The sequence below is a fragment of the Falco punctatus genome (assembly GCF_963210335.1).
Source record: "Falco punctatus genome assembly, chromosome: Z".
In the NCBI taxonomy this organism is placed as follows: Eukaryota; Metazoa; Chordata; class Aves; order Falconiformes; family Falconidae; genus Falco; species Falco punctatus.
This window is the reverse complement of record NC_137586.1, coordinates 19,710,048-19,726,498: the sequence shown is the minus strand read 5'-3', so window position 1 is coordinate 19,726,498 and position 16,451 is coordinate 19,710,048. Positions and strand designations below refer to the sequence as shown.

Sequence of the window (16,451 nt, the reverse complement as noted above, 5' to 3'; positions counted from 1 at the left end):
ACATACCCCCCCGCCTTCTTCTTCCCCTAGCTCTATGTGGTGAGCATGATGTTCTATGGTATGGAGTATCCCTTTGGTCAGCTGTCCTGGCTCTGCTTCCTCACAGCTGCTTGTGTACCTGCTCACTGGCAGAAAATGCCTTGATTTAGAGTAAGCACTACTTAGCAACAACTGAAAGATCAGTTTCTCAACATTATCCTCATACCAAATCCAAAACACACCACTGTGCCAGCTACTGAGAAGACAATTAACTCTATCCCAGCTGAAACCAGGACACAGACAAATTGAAGGATTTTTTTGAGAGATTAACATAGAATAGTGTGCTTCACATGCAGCTTTTCTGTATTACTAATGCCCATAATTGTGCTTAGTTGAAGATACTGTACTTTCTTGAAGATATTCTAGACACTGATGGACTTGCCTTGCCTGTGTGAAGCCCTGTAGAGTGAGAATATCCACTCATCAAGGTGTAACTTCAATCCGTTCCAGGAAAATTGATGATGTACTTCTGAAGACATTTAATGGTCACTTTCATATTGCTGTCAACTTCAGTTTCTGGAAAGAGGCAGGATAAACAAAGGAGGATTTTCATGAACTATAGAAAACAAAGACTTTCTAAACAGCATGTGTGCCAGACTTTTAAATGTTACTGATTTCTCAAAGATTTGACTTCAGCAGAAGAACCTTAATTGAAATAAAGGAGATGCAGCCTCCCCCAAGATAAGAAATTGTCTTGGTGTAATGTCAGCTTTACAAATTTTAGTGTGGTGAGTTAGCAGAAGTGCCAAACCCTAACTCTTTAGAGTTTAAAAATGGCAACCTGTAACACAAGGTAGGAGGGAAATACAGATTTTGTTTATTACATTGTGGTGGAGGTAAAATGTTCAGACTTTTCTGCTTCAACTTGCTAGAAGTGGTATTTTTATTCTACGTGAAAAGATACTTGTCTATGTTTCAAATGGAATGAGTCTCTAAAAGTTGCACATCTTCAGGTCCTTTGAAACCAGATTGTATGGCTTTCAACATGAAACGGTGGGGTCAAAATTCGATTTTGACATCTCTCTGACTCTTCAGGTGAACTTCTGCATCGATCTAAAAATACTTCTCAAATGTGAAGAGGGAAAAGGAGGGCATTTGAGTTCATTGTAATGACTAAAATGGTCCTGAAATAAAGCTGTTATTTAGGAATGCTGAAAAAGAGTTCTTATCCTCAAACAAGGAAGCAGATTTTTGTTGTACGAGAATAATAGGGAGGAGCAACGACATAGTGATCAGCTTAGCTTTTGTTTGTCTCTGTGCAACTAGTGCAGTGAAATCTGACTTCCACATTGGAAGCAAGATTTGTATGTCAACTCTTAACTGGTGAGCTGTTAGGTTTTTATTCCCAGCTACTCTTCTGTTCCCTCTTTCTGTTGTCCCTGTTGCTTCTCAAAAGCGATGTAAGAGGGGTTCTCCTTTTTGGTCAAAGCTTGCCTTGAAGTGATGACTTCAGTGTGAGCTCACCTGTGGTGCTTTTGTGCTCAGCTGGGGCTTTTCCATGCCCAGGAAGCTGTAAATAAAAAGTTGAGTGGTCAGAGAAGGGTGGATCAAAGTTGGGCCATCCTCCTGTAGAGGTGGGTGTCATGGATGCAGTGACCCATCCAGTAAATCATTCTGGGTTCCCTATGGAAACTGGGCCCTAATTTGAAAGGGTAGTTTCAATGATCTTGGGTCATGTGACTACATACCTTAACAGTTAATAAGCCACCAAGAAGTGGAAATTTGATTGCAGTGAGTTTTACAGCAAGTTGGAAGAGGTCAGTAGGCTCTGAAGTGGTAGCCCAGAGGTGAATTTCTGGATCAGCTGGACAGAATTATTAGTGGCAAACTTAAACACCGTTTATGCTTATTTGCATACAATAAATATGCAGGTAGAAATTCCAAGAAAGAACAAAGACAGGACAACCAGTGTTGCATATAAAATCACGTTCTGAACTGAACCTGTTATTCCTGTGTAGTAGTAGAGCTTAAGATTGTTTTTTGAATATTTTTAGAGATTTATGCTCAGTTATACAGTCAAAAAGACAAATCTAATCTTTGTTTACTACTTCTTAATTCACAGCAGGAAAACAATGCTTCCAGTGTAAAAAGCCACTGTGCTTACACTATGCGTATTGTACTCTTCTGTTTTGTTCTTTCCTCCCTTCTCATAATATCGTACTTATCAAAAGTATAAAATAGTTTTGCTACACAGCATTCCTGAGTAAATCAGAGCTCTTGCTCTGAACTAGAGTAAGTGTATGTGTGTTGAAGAGATTGGTGTGAGGTTGAAGTCTCTAAAGAATGCTTTGGAAGTGGTACAGAAGAAGTTAAGTAATCAACAGTTGTTCCCGTTTCACCCTACTAGTACAACTGGAAGGTGAAACATCTGAAGTAGTTTCTTATTTTTATTTTTCCCCACATGAAGATAAAGTAAACTGTGGAACTCCTTGCTGTGCTAGGATGTCTAAGTGTATATGTAGGTTCCAAAAAAAAAACAACCCAACCAACCCAACAAAACAAACAACTACAAAAAAACCCAAAACCACAAACAAGAAAACCCGAACAAACTTCTAGAAAAGTAAAACCAAGAAAACAACCAATGTTTCTGGAAGCCTAAGTTATAGTTGGAGGTTGAGAGTGTTTTGGGTAAGCATCATTGCATATTTTGTCCCGGTACTGTTTTATGCAAATCTGATAACTTGTAACTCTTTGCATAGATCTGCTATGTTATAACATCCAGGCATTGGGGGAAAGATAATCATTAGCCTTATTTTTATTGTTAATCAGTTAAAGTAGTATTAAAGTACATGATAAAATACATACATGGTTTATCATTAATACAAACCAATGGACTCTTATGCTTGGCTGTCTACGTTAATAAAGTGCCTGTTGGTTTTGGTTAGCTTCAGTAAGATTTTATTTTCTACACCTGAGCTTGATAAGCTTAGTCTTGCTGACTTAAGTATCTTTTTTTACTCTGTACCATGCTGAAAACAGAGTCCTCTTCAGTTTTAAATAGCTTAGGTTCTCCTTGACAACTTTTACAGTGTGTTTGCACTTTCAGCACTACTGGTGGCTAAACTGAGGATCACACACACAGTTGTGTTCTTAGTAAATCTCATTTGTATTTGTTGAAAGATGCACATAAGACCTGGCATATATTACTTGAAAATATGTAGCTCTTGCAGATCTCTAAAATAGGCATGGAAGTAACTAGTTATATTAAATTGCTAGTTAAGTATTAGCATTAGAAACTACTTCTGTGTGTCTCTGTAAGCCAGCCCTTTCTTCAGGCAGTCTTTGGCATTGAAATCAAACTAGATGCAGAAGCTTGGTACAAGGTGCTTCACGACAGTTTGCTGAGGGCAAATGATGTAAATGAACTGCATTCTCAAGTATTTATGGAGGTGTTGCTAGGTTTGATGTCAACTAGTTATGTGTAGAGCTTTGCAACATTCCGCTTGAATAAATACGAAGGGTAGTAACTCAGTAAAGGTGCTTGGGCTGTGAAGGTGATTTTATTGTTTTGAGTATCAAGATGGTAAAGTTCTCCTTGAAGCACGTAACACAGTTGAGTAAGATACATATTTTTTAAATTTTAATTCCACTGGGCAGAAGGGTACAGGACTTGTCATGCTGTTTCTCTGCTGGGACAGTGGCATGTTTCATTTAGTGTTTTAGAAAAGTTAGTTTGATAAACAAGCACAAATTTTAGCGTCTTATGAATGAAATCAAAGCCAAGAGGTCTTCGTGTGATCTGGTGCTAGCAATTAGCATGCCACTGTTAGTATGCCATTATGGATTGCCTCTAAGGTACTTTATTTAGCACCTATAAAGGTAATGATTTGCCAAATGGCTGTTTCCTTTTCCAAATAGCAAAGCAGGGCTCGGTAAAATAGGTGGGTGTGCTAGGCAGGCTATAACCCTGACCAGGCAGGGGTGTGAGTGAGCGCTCCCTGCTATTCTCTGATCTCTGGCTTTTGTAGCTCCCATACTTTTTTCAATTCATCCTTCTTTTTTGGCTTGCTACTGCTTACCTTGGCCTGGCTTTGAGTGGCTTGCCAAGACACCCAAATCCCTCAAAGAGGGGTAGGCAGAGAGGATGCCAGAGGACAGATGATGACTTCCTTATTGGTAACTAAAGGGCAAACCTGTCTGCTCCAGCCAGTCCATGGCACAGTGTTCCGTGCATTCCATTTGTTAGCATTCTTGCATATGAAAGACTTGATTGAAACAACTGTGTTCAACAACAGGAGCTGTGAATTAATATTTTACTGTTCCTCTGGTGAGTATCCTTTGCTGTACTTGCTGTTTATCTGTCTAAGATGAGTTCATAAACAGTGAAGCTTGACTGTCTTGTAGAGTAACAAAGTAGAACATTAAAAGTGTCTCTTTTTCTCTAGTACATGAATTGTGAAGTAAGTCTTAAACACTCAGAAACACTTGATTTGTCTGGAAAAATTTTTTTAGGCTTCTGGAAGTGGGGAGGAAGGCAACTTAAAAGCTCTTTGCATAGTTACACTTAAGTGTATTAGGCTTCATGACTTCCGAGATGGTGATGGGGTGCCTTCTAACTGTATTGTTAGACTGTACTAACGTATTGTGTGGCAATGTTAACTGATTGTTCCCAACTAATACTGAGCAGTCAGGAGTTGCTAATTCTACCTGGATCACTTTTGTGCAGACAAGCATTGGTAATCCCTTGGTAGCAGGATCTGGAATCCAGGAGAATTCCAGGATTGACCAGGCCAGCCTGAACCTGGAAAAGGTCAGTCTTAACTGTGTCTGTAAACTTGGAGTATCATCTTAAGCAAAGAATGAATATTTCTTAGTGTTTGTAAAATCCAATCTCAAAGACAGTAAATGTGGCTTAGATAAATGTTCTATCTTAGTCATGGCACAGTAGGCTTTTCTCTCCGGTTTTTATAAAATCCTTTCTACAAGCTGGTAGAACCTACCAGAAATCAAAACAAAACCCCCAAGCCCTTCAACAGAAAAAACCCAAGCTAGGAAAAAACCTTCCCCAAAGTAAGAATAAAGAACCCTCAACAAACCAAGCTTCTGGTGTTGAAGAGTTGTGCGTAACTGCAAGAACACTTGAGTCTCTTAATTATCAAACAATGTAGCAGGTACTATAGACAGCTTACAGTATTTTTAGAACTTAATTTAGGATTGTGCTGTCACTTTGATTTTATATATGTATAAAATCATGTTATAAACTTGGCAGCACAAATAGCACATTAAAGCCTTGTGTAAAGGTCAGGTATATTGAATCTGGCACTATTTAAAGATACTGTTTAAACACTTTATCCACAAAATGTTAAGAATAAACATTGTAGCATGAAGTGTGCAGTATTATTACTCAGTGTCCTCTGAATAATTTCAGGGACGATAATATACTGAGGTGGAAATAAATGGTTGTAGTTACTTTTGGTGCAAGTGATGCCTCCCTAGAACTTCAAAACTTTAAAGCATACTTCCTTAAATTTTCTGGGTTTATAATTGCTTCCTGGAGTAACAGTAGGAAAAAAGTAGGTTTGTAATATCTGTACTCAACAAGGAGTGTGAAACATAACTGCTGCTAATGCTTTGTTGACCTTACAACCTTTGAAAGCAAAAGGCTTTTAATTAATGTGTTCCTCTTCCTGACATGTTTAGTGTACCTGACTTGCTTGTTGTGTGTAACGGTCATGTAAGTCTCTGAAACTAATTGAGACCAATCAGTTCAGTGGATAAAAGGTTAAGAATCAATTCAGATACCTGAATGCTCGGTTATGAAGTTAGATATCCTTGCCTTGAATTAACATAAAATCTGTATTTTTAATATTGTATTTTAGGAGAATTGTTACCTGCAGATGATGTTGACAATTTTTTTTTTTTTAAAAAACCTTTCTAAAATGTTACCAGGAACAGTATTAAAACATTTCAGAAAATGAACACGCTGGCTTCTTTTAAAAGCTAATGTTTTCTACACTTTTGAATATACCTTAGAGAGAAAATTCTGAATCTTTTGCCTCTGAAATTTTCACTGAATTTTTTCTTGCTGTTGAACTGACTTCTTTAATGTCCGCATCTTGAAGGAGACCTTGTTAGAGCGTCTAGCAAGATGGCTTAAATATTTACGGTGTCTGTCTGGATGCTTGGAGAGCCTTTGTGTATACACAGGTGGGAGCTGCTGGAGGTAATCTGGTCCAGTCTTCAGTTTAAAACAGAGGGAATCAAGCTTTGACAGAGCCCTGTGCATTCTGGTTCATTCAGGATCTCTGGAGGTAGATCTCATAGCCTCTTGGGAAAATCTATTCCTTCAGTCTTTGCCTCATTTGACCCCCTGCCTCATTAGCATTGCTTCTTAAAGATACCTGAACAGCCTCATCATGGCATCGCCTACCTTCTTAAGCAAGACTGTATGCAAGCCATCCAGTCTCACGGACTTGCAAGTGCACCTTTAATCATGGTTAGATCTGACTTGACTAGATACCACCTCACTCGTCTAAGCTTTACTGCTAGGTATGAATATCAGGGAGGCTTAACAGATCTTAGAGAAGGTATCGAGTACCTTACTCTGTTCAGCGGTGGGCCTGTGTTATCCTTGTCTTGCTGCTGACCTACCAGTGGAACACCTTCACATTACCCTTTGTATCCCACACTAGCTTTAGCCTTGGCCACCTTAATTCCTTCTCTGCATGCTTGGGTGATGCTTCAGTGCCTGTCCTTGGTAGGCAGTCCACTTCTGCCTCATGATATTTTGTATCTAAACTCAATCAGACCTTGCCCACTGAATGAAGGTGGCCTCTTGTTCCTTATGCTTTTTTTTTTTTTTTCTACAAGGGGATGAAAAGTCTGTGCTCTGAGGAGCCTGTGCCTGCCCAACAGTAGCATCAAAGAAAGCTGTTGAATGGTGTGCACCCTGCTGCGTTGCCCTTCTGGCAGATTTTAAGGCCACTGAATTTCTCTAGGAGAGGCCTTTCTAGATATGAGATGTCAGAGTTCCTATGACTCCAGTCTTTAGAAATTTCAATCTGTGTGTCAGTGTTCGAGATACCCAGTCTTACTAGTGGGTTCTGATGTATCTTGGGGTTGTGTTCCCCACCTCCCCTGCCCTCCCTTTTGTGTACAACCATTACTTACTAAGCAGGAAAGGAGGACTTGGCAATTCTGGAGCTTTGGGCAAGATTTGAACCCTGGCATCCAAACATCTAAGTTAGCTTCCTTCTTGCTGAGCTTCTCTAATGACTTTGCATTTCCTTTTTATGTGTCTCCAGCTGTACCGTATGGTGAGTTAAAAGGAAAAGGGTCAGCATATGGTTTAATTCCTTGAACCCGTCAGTTCACTAACTTTTACTCTGGAGTTTATTTATTGGGCTGTCATTTAAGGTACAGATTTGGAGGCATTTCAGTCTTCCTGTCTCTTAAAAGCATCTATCATTGAGGTATTGTTGGCTTGTTTCTGTTTTTTCTATTGAGGCATAGATATGAGAGCTTTTGTCTTGTTCATGTATAAGATCTGTGCCAAACTGGATTTCATAAATGCCAGATGTGTCCCTTTGTGATGGAATTTTATTGTCCTTTTGCATTGCAGCAGAAAAACCTGGATTGAATTTCAGATCTGGGTAATTGCTAGGTCCAGCTTTTGCTGCTTTTTTGTTTAGTTTCTTTTTTAAATTAAAAAAATTAAGTCTTCACGAATGCAATTCAAAACTTTTTTCATATTTTTAAAGGTGAAATACTGCTACTAGTTCCAAAACAGAGCTATTTCAGTGTTTTACAAGGAAACAGTTCAGGTTTGGGCTCCTGAAAGTGGAGGGAATAGTATTCATTAAAGTTAAAAAATGCACATAGCAAACATCTCATCCTCAGGTTTTTTCATACTTCTTAAAATGGAGAAAGTAAAGGTATTGCACACATGTAGTGGTGTTCTATAATCTTCAGGTAAACCAAGCAACTTTTTTATTCTAGGGATGTAAAGTTCTTGGTTATCATGCTACTGCCTTGAGACATGGAACAGTTACAAATGAGAAGGCATAAGCATAACATGTTCTTCCTCGATTAGCACACTGCAAAGGTGTGAGTAGAAAGCTGGGGTTCAGGTATTTTCCAGAGGAGGATGTGGCACTGTAAGTCCAAACAGTCTTTTGACAGATTAGCCCTTTAAGCAACCATTTCAGCTATGATACAGGTTTCTAACTAACCATTAAGAGCGTGTATGTGTTATGCATGTGCATACATACTGTGTCTTGCGTAGCCTCAATTTCTGAGCAGATAGAAGGTGGTGCAGGTGATCTGTAAATGAGTACTGACAGTGGATGCACTTGAAGTGGTTGCTGCAGTTCTCTTCTGTAGTTCATAAGGAATAATTGCTGTTAAAACTTCCTGTAGCTGAAGCTTGAATCATATTGTAAATCAGTTCTGCAGATGGCATGCTTTTATTTTTCAGAGCTTTTAAATCAAATTAGAACAAAACAATTTTTTAGTAATTGTTCTCAAAATCCATGTTCTTCCTTAATAGATCAGTTGAATATAAAGGAGGAACAGAGTAGTGGTTTGGGTATTCGGAGGATGAACTTAATGCCAGCAGCTGGGCTGCTAATGCCCTCCTCATGTAGTCATGCTGAATTTGGTTGCAGTATGCAGCACAGTTTGGTTATTTATTCTATTGCTTTTACACTAGTTAAGCTAATCTCCATCAGCACACATTCTTGTACAGTGTAAAGTTTTTTTTTTTTTTTTCCTTGTGTTAGTCCTGGGAGTGTGGTGAAAGGCTCTTTACTTGCTCCAGGTTTGCTGAGTTTACTGAAGATTTTTGTTGGATGCAGCATTTATTGCGTTCTAGCTGAGCAGTGTAGGTTTGTCATGGCAATGCAATCACTGACAAGATTTTGTTAGGCACCACTTTTTTTAAAGTTTTTTTAATGAGTGTGGATTCTCAGTTCTGGGTTTGGAGGAACACTGAAAACGTGGTGATTAGGGAGATCCAAGAAGCTGCCCTCTCTGGTTTATTCATCAGCTCACTAAGTACATATACAAAACTGAAACCTTTGAACTTGAAGTGGTAAATACTAAGCCATGATGTACAGGTCTAGCTACTTTGGAGGCACTCTGTGCTGTCTGAAGTCTGTAAAGCTCCAAAGCAGGTTTGTGGAGCTAGCAGTGATGTGTTATGCATGTGAAACACTTCCTCTGAAGTAGAGTTTAACTTTGGGTCGTTGAAGTTGCCTAATTCCAGTCTTGTCACTTTGTTTTGTTTGTAGTAACAGATAACATAGCTGTTAAGGTTCGTCATTATAATTGCATTACTAACATCATATTACAACTCTGATGTCTAAAGCAAAAAACAGTTCCCTACTTCAGTTGATGTATTGCTCCCATGCTGACTGCACTCAAAACAAGCTGTGTGTAGCCTGCCATGGCAAACTCAAAAGGTAATCTTCAAAGTCTTTAGGAAATTGGGCCTGACTTTTTTGACCTTGATAATTTATTTCAGCACGATTGCCAAGGTGGTTCCCTTTACCAATCGTTTGCTAGGAATTCTATTTCAGCTTTGTTTAGAGCTCTTTTGCTGGTTGTACTCATTCATGCATGCCGGTAAGTGCAGTTAAATCACTCGGAGTAGTTCCCAGTAGCTCAGCACCCGTTCCAGACCACTGGTATGGGGCTAACCTGCATCACTTTGTTTTGATGTTCAGCCAAACTTTTGAAGCTCTTACGCTGTCTGTTCTATGTTCACCTTCAAAACTAACTGTTCAAGAACAAAACCCAATACAACCAAACTTCATACATTACCTCCATTTTAACAAATACTTCCTTTTACCCTGTTTCATTAGATACTGGACATTTGCTTCAAGTTAATTCATCTCTATGCAACAAATGTAATTGTTCTTGTCTTCCCCTTTTCTGCTCTCTCTCCTGCCTGCGCACCTCCCCCCCATTATTTATATGATGTATTATTTTGCATTAAAATAACTTAGCTTGTATGAAATGTTTCAGTATTTTGTTTTGAAATATCTTGAAGCTTTGTCAAAAATCAAACTGCACTTAGTCATTCAGGCATAACTAAATGGATTACTTCTGGCAGTTTCTAACAGCACCATGAATCAGAAATGTCTCCATAACCTGCTGCAGACTTACTAACATGTTTTCTAGGGACATAATGGCATGTTGCTTATAGCATTCTGATTATTTCTGTTACAGAGCTTTTAACCTGTGAAGTGCTCTGCAGTACTGAAATTTATATGTTCAGGAGTTTTCATCAGAGGCTTATACAGCAGTTACCACTTCTGAAAAGGTTTTGCAAAATAATCTTGAGCTTGGATTCCAAAGCAGTTTAGAAGGATGAATAGAAGGTCATATATGTGTACTGTTATTCAGATGGTGCAGCTTTTTCCTTAAACACTGCTTCTCACTGGTCTGTCATTAGTTATTCAAGATGTAACATGGCTGACTTGGGAACACTTCCAGTCCTAATGAAATTATGTAAGAGTCTTTAAATATTTAAACTTTAGAAGCTTGTGAGCTACAACAGACAGTGACAGGGCTATACTTGATCTAGAAGCAAAAAGAGCTGCCTTTGCACAGAAATTAACTGGCAGTAGGGAGAATCAAACCTGAAAGGTGAGCATGCCCTAACCAATTGAGATGCAGTTCTGCAGTCTGCACCATGTCTCTGACCTTAAATCTCCTTTGCCCTAATGTGAATTGGCCCTTCTCAGTGGTGATGCATAGCATTCATTTTAGTAACTGAAAATAAAACTCTTCACCCCCTTTAATGGTTTTCAGAAAAAGCTGTGCTTGCAGTCTGTTTGGTGTTGCAATAGCTTATCATGAATAAGTTCATTAGAAATCAAAATTTGTAACTTGTTTGGCACACCCTGAAAATTACTTGGAAGCTAGCTATGGATAATCAAGCAGATAAATATCTTCTCATTCTTGGCTGAATTTCACTGATTCGCAAATCTTATGTCCAAGTTAATAGGAGGGAGAAGTCTCTTAAGATAGACACTTTGGACACGTGTGTAACTGTATTGCTTGAAGAGTTCCATAGGAACTGAAATCTCTTTAATGCTCATGGTTCTCCTGCTGCCTCCCTTCCCTTTTCCCTTTCAATGATTACAAAAATCTGTTGGGGGAAGGGTTCTGCACACTTGGTAAGTGCTTCATGCCCAAAGCGATTTCCTAAAGAGGGAACAACAATCAAATCCCTGATTTTACAGAGATTATTTTTTTCCTCGTTCCCTTTTTGTAAAATGATAACACTCCTGTGAGTCATAACAGTATTATGTAGATAGCTTGGGCAAACATGGGTAATGGAACAGAAGCGTGTAATCTGATGCATGTGAGGGCAAACTGTCAGTCTAGAAATGTTTGTTTGAGCCCCCTTTGCTGCTGTCCTCATTTTTACTCTTTTCCTGAAAGGGGATTGCTAGGAAAGAGGTAAGCGAAGTCCTGAGGTTGGTTGGTTTTTTTCCCCTATTGGAGAAGGCCAACTAGAAATGTAGTGGAAAGTTAAACTTCCCTTTTGTGTGCCGAGTTAAGTTCTCTTTTGCCAGTTCTTGACTCTTTCACTCAGTTTGCTCTGTAGCGTTTTGCAGCATGCATGTGGAATGCCATTGCAGCTTGCCAGTTGGTTGGACTTCATAATATCCAGAGCTCAGAACATACATGTTTGTGTGTGGTGTGAGTGACAGGAGCTGGTAACTGCTTGCTCCCTACTGGAATATTTCAAAGTTCAAGATGGAGGTTGACAGCTGCTCATTTGAAAATGAAAAAGAGTAGGGGGATGAGTTTTTTCCTTACTGGTGATCTTACAGAGGAGTTCATTCCTCTAGTAGCTGCTGGTACAAACTTCTACTGGTAGATGCAGAATATCTAGCTAATTAGTCGGTGCCCAAATTAGATTATTCCATTGGTGTGTAATAACTGTGTAGATAGCATGTAAATTTCATTTAAACAGTCTTGGATGTATTGGGGGAAGGGTGGGGGGGAAATGAACCCAACCAACAAATTACGCCAGCAGTTTTTAACAATATTCAAAATGTGTCCAACCTAACTAAGCCTGAGTAAAACCACTTCGTATGGATCCTGAGCTCAGGAAAAAAGGTTACTATATGCCTGTTTCTTGCACTGTCTGCAGGGCTTGTTTCAGAGGAGTGGTGGGGGGGGAAGGTGATTGGATAACAGAAGAAGACTGCTTATTTCTTCCTAGAACCTGCTAGATCTGTGTTATGTCTGTAGGACAAGCAGGGAGCTTTCATTTGTGTAAAACAAGCATAAGGTGAGATAGCCTATCATGGGAAAAATGTGTGAGTGTCGGCAGAACGGGCATGGTCTTGTGCATAGTGACAGCGTTGGCAACTTTTTCTCACTCTCTGCCACTACTTAAAGCAGAGCGGAGCGGATCTACCCCTCACCCCAAACATGATCAGAGAATTGTGCCAGACATTTACTATTAGTAAGTCTCATGTCAATGCACCTGCCAATAAAACTGTCCAGATGAGGATTACTGAATTGCAAAAGGCGCTGCGGCTTTTTCCTTTCTGTAAGCGTAAGGCTTTGTACTTAAGTGTGGGTTTAACAACTGGCAGAGAAGGGAGAAATTTGGAATGTTGCCTTTTTGGAAATTATTTTGAGTAATTGCTGTTACTGTTAGAGCAACTTTTGTGCATTTAGTTAAACATTTCTTTGAAATTAAGCACTTCCGTGAGTGTTGCAGGGTTCTTAAACCTTCTAGCCCCCACTGATCCCTGACATTTGTCTAGCACTTGAAAAGAGATTTGGGTGCTGTGAAAGCATGTTGATTGCTAAATGCAGAGAAAATTGACTTTAAAGAATATAGTGCTTCAGTTTAACATAGGACTAGCACTTCATTAAACTGTGCCCTCATGGCACTGAAATTCTAGGAATATTTCCATGACAAGCATGTGTATCTCTTAACACAGATGTCCTGAGCTGCAGCTCTGTCTGGCACTTGTTCCCCTCCAGATCAATGGAATGGGTAACAAATGTTAGTGGGAGCTTTGAGTCAGACTTGGAGAATCTGGAGAACATGAGGATAGAAAGGACTTGCTGGCTAATCCAGTGGGTGGTTTTTGGGCTTTGATGTGGGAGTGTGCATTGTGTTTTGCTGGGCCTCCTGTTTTTCTCTGAGCAATCATTTCATAATTCCATAGTCGGGAATTATTCCCTTATCATTGTGGGGAAGATTCCCTTATCATTCAGCCTCTGCCTGGTTTATTGTGGCACCAGAAAATATACTATCTTCTGGTTTGTCCTTTACCATCATTTCTAACACTTTAATTTAATGCTCCATTGTGCCATATGTGTATTTAGCTATTTCCTAGCGTTGTCTTTCACTAGAGTTATTTGTTTCCTTGTCAGCCTCCTGCACTTGGCTTAAATGTTTCTGCACATTTGGGTGTCCTTACAAATACATTTTATGAACACAAGTTACTAAGCTTGTTTACTGAGCTCCAGTGTGCAGCAATTCACTTATGAAACAACATACTCTACAAAATACTGCCAAGCAGAACTTCCTGCTTTTGTAAGTGATGCTATAAGACAAGTGGTCCTTTTATTTGCTTGGTGTGTTATGTTCCATATTTATACTAACTGAAGAAACCGATATGATATACCTTCTCTCAGTTGGGCTCTGCTTCATAGGCTGAGGTGCCTTTGTGCACGGAAAGGAACAGAACAGAATGAAATGGTTATCAGTGCCTAGTCCTGCAAAGCAATCTGTCTTAGACTTGCTTATCTGGGATTAGAAATCCTGGCTAAAAGTACTGAGTAGTTCAGTTTAATTATTTCTTGTAGGAATTGTTTGTACTTGAATTATTTTTCCAGGTAGTCTGTAAAAATGTAGATATACAGTAACAAACTGTAGTGATTAATTGTAATCAGTCTTATGGCAACTTCTTTAAGAAAGTGTAGCTAGCCTCTTTGTCTTTATCATAAACTATATGAAATCTGTGCCAAAACTTAATTTTAGGCAAAATAAGCACACTTTAAATTACCTTGTTATAAGACGACCTTGATGTCCAGCAGTACCGCACACATTAGAAACTGACAGTATACTTTAGACCTCAACTGAGACCTGAAACTAGTTTTATGGCTACTTAAGGCATTCTTCTAACTTGATAGTAACATATAGCCCAGGTGGAAGTAATTAAAGCTTATGCTCTTTCCTGTTAAAATGAAGCCTTGTTCCTCACATGAGAAGTGATCAGTGAGGTAGGTATTGATGGAGTAAAAGGCATGGACCTCTGCAAAGCTGTTTTCATGTCACTGTGGCATTTTGGAAAGAATAAAAAAAAAAAAGACTTTACACTCACCAACTCTATTTCATGGCTCTGCAGTTCCACTGGATACTGTTCTAATACTCATTTGAAAAAATGTCCCAAGATCTAATGTGTGAACTTCTAATGGCATAATTTAGTTTTTCCTTCATTACTGAAAGGTAAGGGGTTTGAGTTGTCTGTATCATTTTACTTATAAATGTATTTTCTTCTAGTACTTATGCTTTCTTGAAACTGGTAAATACTGGTTGGGTTTTTAATTAAAAAGATACTTAGTTTTCAAATGCTGGCTGATGACCAGTACAATCACAAACAAGCCTGAGCTGTGCAGCACTTGGCTGGTTGGATAGACAGGATGTTCTCCTGCCTTTGGGAAGACATTGTTTGTGTGCTGAGGAATTGTTGGGAAACTTTTTCCATTGTCAGACTTCGTGTTCGAAAGGGCTTCAAGATAATTTTATTTTCTTTATTTTTAAATTTCTGTTCTTAAAGACGTCTAGAGACAGCAGTATTGCCAAAGAAACTTCACTGGGATTGCACAATGTACAAGTTGGATCAATACTTTGTCCCAGTTGTATTTCTGGCAATACTTCCTGTGCAAAACACAGCATTTCCAGTCGTATACAGCATACTTATCCATGCTTGGTAAGAATGCATTTGAATTTTGTAATCTTCCACTTGGAACAAGGCATTCTTAATGTTGCATTCAGCTAATAGATTCCTAAGTCCAAGAATACCAGTAGTCAGCACCACCTTTAAAATGGTATAGGAATTCCAAAATAAACTTAGAATTGTATTGATTCCTTCTCTTACATTAGCGTTCTGAAGTCTTCCAGTTGGCAAACAGGTTGCCTTCAGGAATTGTAGGAGTTTTCTTATGGACAACAGGAATTGCCCTGAAGTCAGTGGATAAAAGCACAGGAGCCAGGATTTCAGTGTTCTGTATCTCCTGTAGAACAGCATGCTTTGCTTTCTCGGCTGAGATGACTTGCCTGAAAGACAGAGCTCCTCAAAATGCTTTTTCTATTGACTTTCATAGCAGACTCCTACCCAGAGACCTCAGCTGATGAGGAGTTAAGTACTGAAGTGAAGAAGGGATGTCTGGTTGAAATGTAGTCTTAATTAAGGTGCTTGAAGTTTGAACATCTGAAGATAACACATTGTCAATACAGATTTTCTATAGAAGAACGGAATTGAAAAATCTGTGGGATGTGTGTGAATGTATATGCATGTATATATATTCACACACATACAAAAGTCATCTTACTCTTTCCCCCCCCCCCCCCCCCCCCCCCCCCCCCCAAGATTCCTTATTTCTGTCTCTGAAACTGAAAGCTGTTGGCAGTACTTTGAATGTACTTTATAAACCAAGGCCCAAGGCCTCGGGTTCTCTACCTGGCTGAGGCACCAAAACAGGGACCTGCTAGGTATGGAGCGCAGTCTGGGTAGCTATGGAACTTACAGTTTTAAGTACAGGTTTTTTTCTTCTTTGCTGAAGACTGAATTAGAAATGTCTTCCCATTTTGCTTTCTTTTGACCAAGAGGTGGGTGGGCTTTTGTTTTACAGCTGTGATACTCTGCTCCTCGCAGAAACCGCTGTGCAGGGGAGGACCTTGCTAAAGGCACCCTGGGCTGTCAGCACAGCATCAGCTGTTGAGTCCCTTCGCTCTGGACCTGCTATGTAGAAGAAGCCTTTAAGAGTTGAAGGCAGTGTTGATACCCTCTAAATGAGAGTGCCAAGTAGGAACCTATTTCTGTGAATGTTAGATGAGGTGTAATCTTCTCCAGTCGGCTGGTTAGGGAGCTGCCTTCCTGCCATTCCCCCTGCCCCTCAAAGATAGTGGTCCGTGTGACTTGGTACATTTAACAGAGGTATACAGGTATACGTGGTATAAACATCTAGATACGGGTTTGTAACTCTGCCTCTTGATGGTGACAAAGTGCAACTGATTTGGGGTGATTAATATGTCATTTGTTCCCATGCACATACTGTGACTATCAGATAAGCGATTTTTAAAACTGATGTTCAGTATTCTGTTTTTTTATCAAGAAGGTGAAACAAATGCACTGCTTTAAAGGACACTTGAATCTAGCTTTGAGGATGTGTTCACTTGCTGTTCAAACTTGAGCCAAAGGGCTAGT

The 16,451-nt window shown here is 39.4% G+C and overlaps 1 protein-coding gene across 2 annotated transcripts in view; it reads left to right on the top strand.

Moving 5' to 3' along the window:
* Positions 1-16,451, top strand: part of PLPP1 (phospholipid phosphatase 1) — a 67,924-nt gene that overhangs the window by 35,735 nt on the left and 15,738 nt on the right. The window lies entirely within an intron of this gene.